Source organism: Rhinolophus sinicus, chromosome 2 (genome assembly GCF_057876585.1).
Source record: "Rhinolophus sinicus isolate RSI-liver-muscle chromosome 2, RSI-T2T, whole genome shotgun sequence".
In the NCBI taxonomy this organism is placed as follows: domain Eukaryota; kingdom Metazoa; phylum Chordata; class Mammalia; order Chiroptera; family Rhinolophidae; genus Rhinolophus; species Rhinolophus sinicus.
The window spans coordinates 187,738,369-187,749,517 of NC_142502.1; positions in this window are offsets into that span (position 1 = coordinate 187,738,369).

An 11,149-nucleotide genomic window follows, 5' to 3' on the forward strand; every position below is an offset into this window, starting at 1 on the left:
TTCTCCCCCATGAAGTCCATCCTTTAATACAGCCATCAAGGTACTATTTCAACCTCAACATTCCTCTTGGAAATTTCCATTTGGAACCTTTCATTGGCCCCTCATGTTCTTCAGTAAAAGTGCAGTTTAAGCTGTAGAATGTGTGGCCTTTCTTGATTGTTTAGACTCTGTTTCGCTTCCTACTTCATTCTTTCAATGGGTGTGGCCACAGTTCAAAAGCTACTTTCCCTGATTTGACCCCTCCCTCCAGTCAGTAGTCTCCCTTTCTCCTCAGACCCCAGGGCTCCTGGGCTGGCCCTTCTATCAACCCACTGTTCTGTCATTGTCCACTTGTCATTGCCCCACCAGATAGTCTACTGTGAGAGCCAGAATCTTGTCTTATGGATCGTCACAGCCCCATGCTTTTCCCAGCACTTAGTAGACACTGAGTATTTTCTGACTGAATAAACAAAGAAGTCGATCATAGCATTTTGCACCCCCTTGCTGGAACACCAACCTAAAAGAATTTGTTGTCTTTCCTTACATATGATCTAGTTCCCAATCTTACATTTGGACAATATCTGTGGACCTGAGTTGAGCCCACCAGCATCTCTAACCGAGCACCTGGCATGCCTGAGGGAAAATATAGCAACAGAAGAACAAGATTAAAACCCAGCCCATGCCTCAGGAGCTTCCTTGTTTGCTGCATTCGGATTCACTGTCCCATTTAACACTGGAACCTACAGCTGCAGAGATTTGGAGGCAGGGAGTTTAATTAGTCAACAAGACATGACAACATTCTGTTACGGTGAGATTACATACACCCATGGGTGTGAGGAGACACAGAGTGAAGCCCGGCAACTTCAGAGACCTGAGGGCACTATCTTTCAGGCGCACATGGGAGAGTGTTCCAGGAGATAAAACACACAAGACAAATGGTGTCTCTCATTGAAATGCAATGGAAGAATGGAGCCCATAGAATTTTGAATACATTTCTGTTCCAATGTTCCTATATGGGGACAGCGAACTGGATTCACAAAGAATTGTGAGTATCTTTAAATAGCTGAAAGAATGCACATGTCTAGAGGGACGTACTCCAGGGACCATAAAAATCTGCAGACATCACACCACTGTATTATAATTTCTATTCTATTTCTAATTGATTATTATTTCCTTAATATTAATACAAAATGCATATTATTTTATTTGTTAAAAAAGGAGAAGGATGTTTAGAAACCCCTGGGTATTCCTTTCTACAAAATTATATTTCACCCACGATGAAAAATCAGAGCTTTGAGGATTCTGGATCAGGTCCCCAGGGCCTTGAGAGTGCTCAGCTAAGCCTGGTTTGACCTGGTTCTCCATCCTTCTGACCTTCACCTCACTGCCTTCCTTCAGGAAGGTCCCTGTGGGCAGGTTTTCTCCTGGCTGACCAGGCTCCTTTGGTTGTGATGTGTTTTCGCTGTGTTGGTGCATGAACCTCTGTGTAAGGCCTTCTCCTGCCATAGTCCTGGAGAACAAGCAGAGCAAAGCACTTTTGGAGCCTGGGTTTCCCCTCATCACCGGCCGCATACACGTTGTGCTATGCCATGTCCAGGCTCTGGGGAGATAACAGTAAATGAGGCATTCTAGAGAGGGCTCACAACAAACACATGCCAAACAGACATGTAACACAAGGCAGGTAGTGTTTACAGATAAAATTTGAAAAAAGCTTAATAAAATAAGGAATGGAGAATGAAGGAAGTTGGTGCTACAAGTAATTACCGAACATGATTAGGAAAAACTTCTCTGAGGAAGTGATATTACAGCACAGACACAATGAATAAAGCTGCACAAATTGCTGAGCAAAAACCTGTGCGATATTAGTCTACCCAGCATTTCTCCACCATCACCCCACCCACTGTGTCCTTCTCGCTCACCTCCCCTCATCTCTTTTCATTCTTAACAAATCTCAGTCTCTCTCTCTCTCTCTCTCTCTCTCTCTCTCTCTCTCTCTCTCTCTTTTCCTCTCCCGGCTTGTGATGAGCCTTTTACTTTGATTCACAAGATCTGATTGCATATTCCATATAGCATATATCACATAACATTTACCCTGGACATAAACCATATAGAATGAACCATACAGCATATAGTACAAATAGCATTTACACAGGCCTTGGAGATAAATGTTGCTGAGCAAAGAAGACGGAAGACAGCTCAAGTTGTTAAGCCCTGAGTGCAGCCTCTTGGGAATGGGGTGCCGGTGTTGAAGAGGGTCGGGGGTGATAAGGTGCCTACACAGGTGCATGGAGAAGTTAAGAGCCCATGTGGAGAGTGTCAGGTGTCAGACCAAGGAGGTTTTTCTCTAAGTGCTGGAAAACAAAAGCTTTGTATGTGAAAAGTAAGTCTGAAGGCAGGTGGAAGACAGGTCGGAGAGTGTGGGTAACCTTGATATAGAAAACCCATTAGGTGCTTTTGCAAGTTCATAGTCAGAAACGGTGAGGGCACGACCTTGGGCCATGACTCTGTTCATGAGAGGAAATTGCGGATTCCAGAAATCTTTCATCAGCGGAAGAAATAGGATTCGGTAAATAAATTAAAGGTGTGTGTGTGTGTGTGTGTGTGTGTGTGTGTGAAGGGGCTAGATTTTTAGTTTGGGCAATTATAGGAATGTGATTGATTGAAGAAGGACAACACAGAGAAGAAGCAGATTGTGAAGAAAAAGGTCAGGAGCAGTGAGCACAGAGACACAGTTCGTTTGGACACTGGGAGGATGAGATGCAGGGGACATTCAGGCAGAGTTGACCATCAGGCCAAGAAACCATGTGTCCAGGATTTAAGAGAGAGATGTGAGCTGGACACACAGGCTGCAGAATCATGAGCATAAAATGGGAAATGAAAGTCTTAGGTGTCAATGAAGAGGCAAAAGCTATGGCCTTCAGTGAAGGAGGGTGAGAGGAGGAACTGGGAACAACAGCAGGTCTTAAGAGTGGATGCGTGTGAGCAGGACTGAAAAGCTGCTCCAGAAACACGAACCGGGAAAGGAGGCAACCTGGAGACGCTGAGGCACGGCATCTATAGGCGTGTGGTGGGCACATCACCTCTACGTGGCCTTGGGAATGGGGAAGGGTTGGCAGGGTCAGCCCAGCGTGAGACACCACCCCCCCCCATCTGCAGAACGCTGATGGCCACACGTTAGTGCGGGGCAGCCCTTTCCCCATGGAACATTCTGCTGGGAGCCTCCTAAACTCATGTGTGTGTCTGCGCACGTGCATGTGTGTCTGTGTGTGAGATCCGTGAGCTGTCATCCTTGATTTCAAGCCTTGTTGCATCATGGGATTGTGCAGACCTTTTGCCAGACAGAAACAGGCCCCATCTGAATGTTAGATAGTTTATGTCTCCATTCCTTTCCTCAGTTTCACAAGCATGTTATTTTATGTGCCGTTTGAGAAGCCAGATCTTTCTTGGTGGATCTTTTTGTTTTTCTAGCCTCCAAATTAGATCCCAGTCTGAGAGATGGCAGACACATTGGTTGTCTGAAGAGGAAAGATAATAAGCATCAGTTCATAGTCTGTAAGAGTTAATAAATGATGATAATGCTCGCAATCTATTTGAAATGCTAAAAATCATCAAGTTTATTCAATTTGCAAATTATTCTGAATACCTTCAATTGAATCAAACTTTTGTTTCGAAGGTCGGATTTTTCAAAATGGAATTGCATTCAATTCTCCATTTTTTCCTGAGGCAGTGGAGATAAATCTTGGCCTAGGAGTCTTTTATCTGAATGATTAAAAGCATCTAGTAAAAATGCCCTCTCCGCTCCATAGGCTGATAATGGAAGACTCAAACAATTGGAGAACAGGGGTGTCCAGGGAGGTTCCGAGCCAGCAGGGCACATGCACAAGGCAAGGTGAAGTCAAGGACAACACAAGGAGAAAGGAGAGAGTATGTCTGGAGAGCATGTGTGTGAGGGGCGGGGCTGCAGGGGGACGTGCATGCAGGCAGAGGACCAGGCTGCAGGAGCAGGTGTCTGTTGGAGCCCATCAGGGGGCAGTTGCCCAGGTAGAACCACTTCCCACTGTTCCATTTACAGCTTCCCAGGGCATAGTCATTTTTCAAGAGAGGCAGCCAGAAAAGGATGTCTGACTTGCACTTTCTTTGTATCCTGCGCAAATCAATAAGGTCCTCAGCCTCCCTGTGCATAACTTGGGGCAAGTATGTGGGTATGAAAGGGCTGGTCCATAGGAACTGCCCGCTGTAGTTGGTGCTGTTTGAACTGCTCAGGCACAGGCAGAACCCAGGTTGGGCTGGGTTTGCAGCAGCCTCCTTTCATTATGGAGGCAGCAGGAATCTGTGGGAGAGGGGCACAGCACGTGCCGGGCCTCCCCCTGAAAATGCAGCACCATCTGTGAGGAGGGGAGAGCAGGGCCCCGCGGCCACATGCTAACACAATTCTGGCAACAAGCATATTTCCAGGAGGGCAGACGGGCACACCCCGCTGCGTCCCAGCAGGACACACGCCCATGCCCACTGCAGGCCACATGAATGGGATCGATTTGCAGAACGGAACAAGCACCAAACTGCCTAAAATAGCAACCAGCACAGTAACGGCAAACAAAACCGGGCTGTTCAGAAAACAACACCAGCTCAAGTCAGGGCCCTGACCCTTGATTTGGTGCTGCTGCAGAAAATGAAATTCTTCTGGGAGAGGCCATGTTTTGTGTCCCAGCTTTCAGGCACAGATGCACTTTGGGGACCAAATAGAGATGAGGTCAGTGGAGGGACTCTGGTCTTCATGTCTTGCACAGAAAGCTGGTAATATGCCCGATATTCTTGGAACGAATACAATTTATGACCCTCTTCCTTTGATAAATGGAATTGCTTGGCTCACATGCTTTTTTTTAATGTGGTTGTCACCAAATCTTTCAGAGCAAGGAGGAAAAAGAAACAGCGAGCAAGTCTGTGGCTGCCTCCCCTGGAAACTCAGCATGGGCCGCGGCACAGTCTGAGAGTGACAGTGTGAAGTCCCTGTCCTGCTCCCGTTTGGGGTGGCAGATGGGAAGCAGGTGCATTTCTGCAGGGTGAGCTGAAGAAGAGGGGCTTAATTAAAGAATGCGCTAACAGCGTCCAGAAGATGTTGAATTGCCACCGTGTGCGCCTGCTTTTCCTTGTCCCAGAATCTTTTTAACTCTTTTCATGGCGGGTCATTGTCCTCGCTGCAGCCCAAAGCCATGAGGCTGGGGCTATTGTTTCCCTTGTGGACAAATGGCCAGACAGAGATGACTGTCGGGCCAAGAGGCCCTTCTGTGGCTGACTCTGCAATTGAAATGGCTCTCGGGGATGGGGTCTCAGCTGCTGCCTGCCGGCCGGCTCTAATTGTCACTGGGGCCCAGCCTTCTGGTCACCTTCAGTCCCTCCATCTATACCCACTGGCTCCTAGTGACGGGACTTCCTTTGGCTCCAGGCAGGATCCTACTTCTGGGTCCCCACAGACCGAGGAGAATGGCCCCTATGCTTCTGAGGGTCTTCGGGGGCCTTCTACTCCAGGCCACAGTAGCTGGAATGATGAGGTTCCCCCCCCCCATGTCTCTGTTGCCAGCTTGGTTGCCCTCACTGGCTCTGTTTCAAAATGTTTCAGAGATGTGGTGTGGAAGGACCCTGGGGTCTGCCTTCTCCTGTTTTGTTATCAGTATATATTGAGTATTACAATTTAATAGTTTTTTTCTTTCTTAAAATGTGTATCCATTTCTTGGCAGCTTCTGTAGGCGATTAACACGTATTTTGTATGTGACACATGTATGTATTTTATACTGTATTCTTACAATAAAGCTAGAAAAAAGAAAATGTTATTGAGAAAATCATAAGGAAGACAAAATACATTTATAGTCTTTATTGAAAAACTCCACATAGAAATGGACCCACACAGTTCAAACCCATGTTGTCCAAGGGGCAACTCTACATTCTTCTGGATTAAAGATAAAGAGGTTACAAAATGCCAGGGGTGTGCTTATGTGAAGTATTTGCAAAGCTTTAAAGAAGGAGCTAATATAACGGTCTTAGCTCTACACTAATTAGTTATGTAACCTTAGACAAATTGTGTCACCTCCCTGGATTTTAGTCGTAAACAGAGTGTGTCATGGGTAACCTTCAAATAGGTAGAGCGGTGGGGAAGCAGCACTGGGTAGGGACCTCAGTGGCACTGGAGTCCCCGAGGGAAGGGTGGGTTTGCACCACTGCCTCCTTCTCACCCACTTCCTGTTTCTTCTTGATTCTCCTCTTGGAAGCAGCGGCCCTTCTTTCCATATCTCACTTGTCTAGAGGCCATTGAAGGCAGCAATCATCCTGGTCTTCAGGGGCAGAGCTGCCTCACCTGGGCCTCTCCCATGGCACATCTGGCTTCGCATTCCCCCCACCCGAGGTTCGTCCCTGTCCCTTGGGTTCCCAGGTCTCTGCTCCCCTGGTCAGGAGGTCAGGAGAACCCACCTCCCATAGTGGACAGAGCATTGTCCCAGTTCATGCCCTGGGCATCAGCATCCCTCAGCTCATGTTCTGGTTTTGCCTCAAACTCATTCCCCTCTGGACTCTCAAATCCCACACTCCTAACAGGTGAATACAGGTCACATTTGACTTCTGCAATTACAAGAGGTGATCAAAGTGGCTACCATCAGTGTCCAGACACTTCTGATTACGGTGAACTACTGCTTGAGTATCATTGACCAAAATGTCCACTTGTATGCATTTTTTTGGCATCCCTGGTATTTATGTTATCGGTAAGGCTTCCAGTCAACACAACAGCGGGCTATTATTGGTTATGTTTTGGGGGAGTCAAAATAATACATGCATTTTGATTCTTCAAGAGATCGGTGCCCATAATTCCTGCATTGTTCAAGGGTCAACTACACTTGCTTTAAATAAATATCAAGGGCATTACATACATGAATATGTACAAACAATACCAGTAATCATTTCTATTTATTTATTAAGCTCTAATTGTGGGCTACATGATTTCCTACATAAACAACATTCTACAGGATGACCAGAAAGGTGGGCATCACTGCCTCTGTTCTCCAGCTAAGGAGTCTCACTAATAAGGCTGACATAGCAGAGTGGGTGGCAAAGATCAAGCACAAACAGACAAGGAAACTGGAATAAGCACCCAGGTCTGCCTGGCCCCCAAATCCGCAGTGATCACCTCTCTACTATCTGAGATCTCATTGAGGGATGAGATTTATTTTTAACAAAAGAGAAACCCCATGGAATCATTTCAATAGGTTTTTCTTTCTTAATCTAAAAAACAAAGGGGAAAGGTGTAAAACGTGGAAAATGTACAAACAAAACTGGCAAATCTTATTGAGCCAAACCACCTTCTAAAAATGGTCAAATATTTCTGTCAGCCCCAACATGAATCCTGACGTTAGTCCCTCAGCAGGTTTTCTACTGAAATGGTAAAGGACGGGGCCACTTCCTGAGTAACTACACAGTCATGGTGGGCAGAGGAGTTCAAGTTATGCAGCTCTCTCTCTCTGTCTCTCTCTCTCTGTCTCTCTCTCTCTGTCTGTCTGTCTCTCTCTCTCTCTCTCTCTCTCTCTCTCTCGCTCTCTCTTTCTCTCTCTCTCACTCACACACACACACACACACCAGAAACCTTTTGGGGCTATTAGTTCAACCATCCATGGAGTCTGACATCCTAGAGGGGTTAGAGGGTGGGAAGGAGAATAGGAGAATAATGTGATTTACAGAAAAGAGAAATTGTCTGTTGTATACATACTTCCTGCCTTTCTTAACTGTCTCTATTTTTACTGTTCTTTTCCACTCAGCACTTCTTATATTTACACATATAAACAGAATCAGAGGAAAACCTTTATTATCTAAAGCCGTATTACTGAAATTTCATATATCACTCCATTGGAGTATTTTGACTCATAACCACCCTGAATACACACAATACAATCGGAGCCCTTGCAGACCCAGGGCTGCCGGTGCACTTTACATGTGCACATACACACAGGATAGCCAGGGCTGTTTGCCCCCAGGAATAAATATCAAAGGTTCCCATGGCAATGTCCTAGGAGATAAGTTCTTTGTATCATTGTGATTATAAAGGGGAGTATAAATTTGCATATGTTGCTAATCACTACTCTTTCCAGCAGCAGTGACAACACTGCACATTTGTCACTTATTCATTTAACCTTTATTGAGCACCAAGTGTATGTTGGTAACCGTTGGATTTTCATCATATAATCCTGCCATTGCACAAAAAGATGTGACGTGTGATGTGGTTTTCCTTTGGCACTAAAAGCATCACTCTGTTGGGAAAATATTCCATTTCATCCACAGTGAAATAGAAGCAAAATTTCCACGGACTCATTTTTTCTTTATATCCAATGTTCTTTGTGAGATAAAGCTCCAAGAATGGAAATTTGCTGCCTCTGTCCTGAGAATCTTCCCAACCCTACTCTTTCAAAGGAATCCTCCAGAGGGCTCAGGGACCCCCGCAAGGCAGACACGCACTGCTGGCCTCACTTCAATAGCGAGGCTGACATGCTCCCAGGGTCCGGAGGAAGACCTTCTTTCTTCCTGGAGAGCTTAGGCCTGGGGAAAGGGAGGCCATGGGCTCGGAACTGTTCAGAGCAGCACAGAGACTGTGCTTTTCCAGACATAAGAAGACCCAAGAGCATTAAAAATGTAGAGCCTTTAAAAACTGTATTTGTCCAAGGAATGGGGGAAAGGAGAGGAAGAGAAAAAGGAGGGGAGACGGCATAAGAAGGTTACCTCCACTCTGGGGGTCATCCTACAGACACCCCTCCTCCAGACACAAGGGTGGTTCCCGTGGCCAATAACCCTTTATTCCTGGAAAATAAGAACCAAGCAGGTAGCAAATGTCAGGATGAAAAAGAAAATCAGCTGAATAAGGGGGCGGCTGGGATGTGCTGGCCCAGGGGTGTCTGCCAGGGGAGCCCCAGGTGCAGTCACCAGCTCTTCTAAAGTGCAGGACGTCCTTTCTCTGCTCTGAAAGCCCAGCCGTCTCTGGGAGAGTTGAATCGATTAGCGGCCACCTTTTGTGAAAGTGATGCTATCATTGCGGTTGTAATTTATGCAAAGAAATTCTGGGCGCACGACGGTTAAATTACAGCGTACAATGCAGGACTTGCACACGCGCCCCTCCCCCCCCGCCCCCGCCCCCGCCCCCGCCCCGCAGGCGGTGGTCTCACTTTTATCTACATGAAGATCCGGTCTGGGAAGATTTGGTGCACATGGTTTTTGATCTGAATCAAACCAGAGCATTTCCACATGTTTCTGTGTAATTTTGAAGCGGACACAGTAACACAGCCCCTTACACATCCAATGAGTCCAGGAGGCCAGGGCGACGTGAGTCCTTTGCAAAGGAGCCAGGAGGGATTCTGCTGGGACACGGGGTGCGGCTGTGCCCCAAAGCCCTGCGGGCGGGCTCCCCGGACCCGGCGGCCTCCCCACCCGGGTGACGCGTGCTGGGAGGGCGGCTGCAGGTGAAGAAGCGCTTCTTACCCAGGCGACATCTGGCCTTTGTGGGTGTCGTGTGGGTGTGACCAGAAGGCAGCCTCCTGCTCCCGTCCCCACGTCCGCCACCATTTTAGCGCGGCCGCGGCCTCCCGGGAAGATGGAGGCGGACGGGAAGGCAGCGCGGGCCGGTGCCGCCGGCTGTGCCCGCGTCGCAGCGACTCTCCCCCCCGTCGGCCCCCCGCTGTCCCCCGGCCGTGCGGAGGGTGCGGTGACAGCCCACGGGTAACAGAGCCCGCGGGCGGCAAGCCGGGCTGGGCCGTGCGGCGGGGGCGCCCGCTGCGCGCGTCAGGCGGGTGTCAGGGCTGCTGCTCCCTGGACGCGCTGAACGGTACACACGATGCGCGCGGGGCCGAGTCCTTCCCGGGCTAGCGCGCCCTCTCCCCAAATGTACGGCCCCATGACACACCCATGCGCGGCTGGGGGCGCCAGGACACCGCTGGGGGGCGGGGCTCCCCCCACCCCACCCCCACCCCCCCACCCCACCCCCACCCCCCCACCCCCCACCCCCCCACCCCCCCCCACCCCACCCCCCCCCACCCCGCTCGCGAGCAGCCCCCTCCTCCGAGCCCTAACAAAGAGGCCTGCCCCCATTCCGCGGGCTGGACTCGAGGCCACAGCTGGCAGGACCGTGAGGGGTGAGGAGCGAGGACTGGGGCCGAGCTGGCTCTCCGGGGCCGCGGGAAGAATAGCCCAAGATTGATTCCTTCACACCTCTGACCCTGCGGGCACTGGGTCAGCCTGCTATTGATCATGTCGGGGAGGCCTGGGCAGTGAGTGTGTGTGTGTGTAGAATAGTAATTCATCCTGAAATCCGGGGGAACATTTGCCAGCCATGAGGTGTTCATTCCTAACTAGGACTGACTTGGACGCAGTAAAATGCTTACGGATGTAGTTGGGCCTGCCCTCCGCTTTTCTTCCGCCACTCCCAACACTCCCTAAAACACACACACACACACACACACACACACACACGCACACACGCACACACCACCCCTAGGTACCAAAACTAACCTATGGCCCAAGGAAAAACTAACCTTGAGATATGTGATTTCAAATTGAATTCAAACCAGGAGGTTGAGCCGATCCTTCCGGCAGCACCTGAACGCCCTTGGGGCCTTAGTCCAGCAGACACTGGCCTCACTGCCCTGGGACTTGGATGAGACGCCCTGAAGGCAGCAGTTTGGAGAGCGGGAGTGGCCCTGTTGACACAGGATCAGCTCCCTGCACGGCGTGACAGGCCAGCAGGTTCTGACCACAGCAAGGATGCCAGGATGCCGTGGTTCTCTGCGCACCCACAAGGCCATCTGCAAACACAGCCCTCTTAGGCCTCATCTTTCCTCCCCCAGTGATTGCCACCAGCCCTTGGAGGTAAAGCCCCCACTGGGCCTGAGAGTGGAGACAGCGTGAGCAGGCTGGCTGCTCACTAACCCGCCCCGGGACAGGCTCAGAGGGACAGCCGAGCTTTCCTTTGAGACCATCTTCTCTTCCCAAAGGCCCTCGGGGGAGCAGCACAGTAAACTGCCGGCTTCTCTCTCTTCTCTTGATTAGGCTCTATCAGAAAAAAAGAGTAAAGACTGATAAAATTATTAAAGTAAAAAATAAACAAACCTGGTTATAAGATGGTATACACAGTATGATTCTCTTAAAAGCA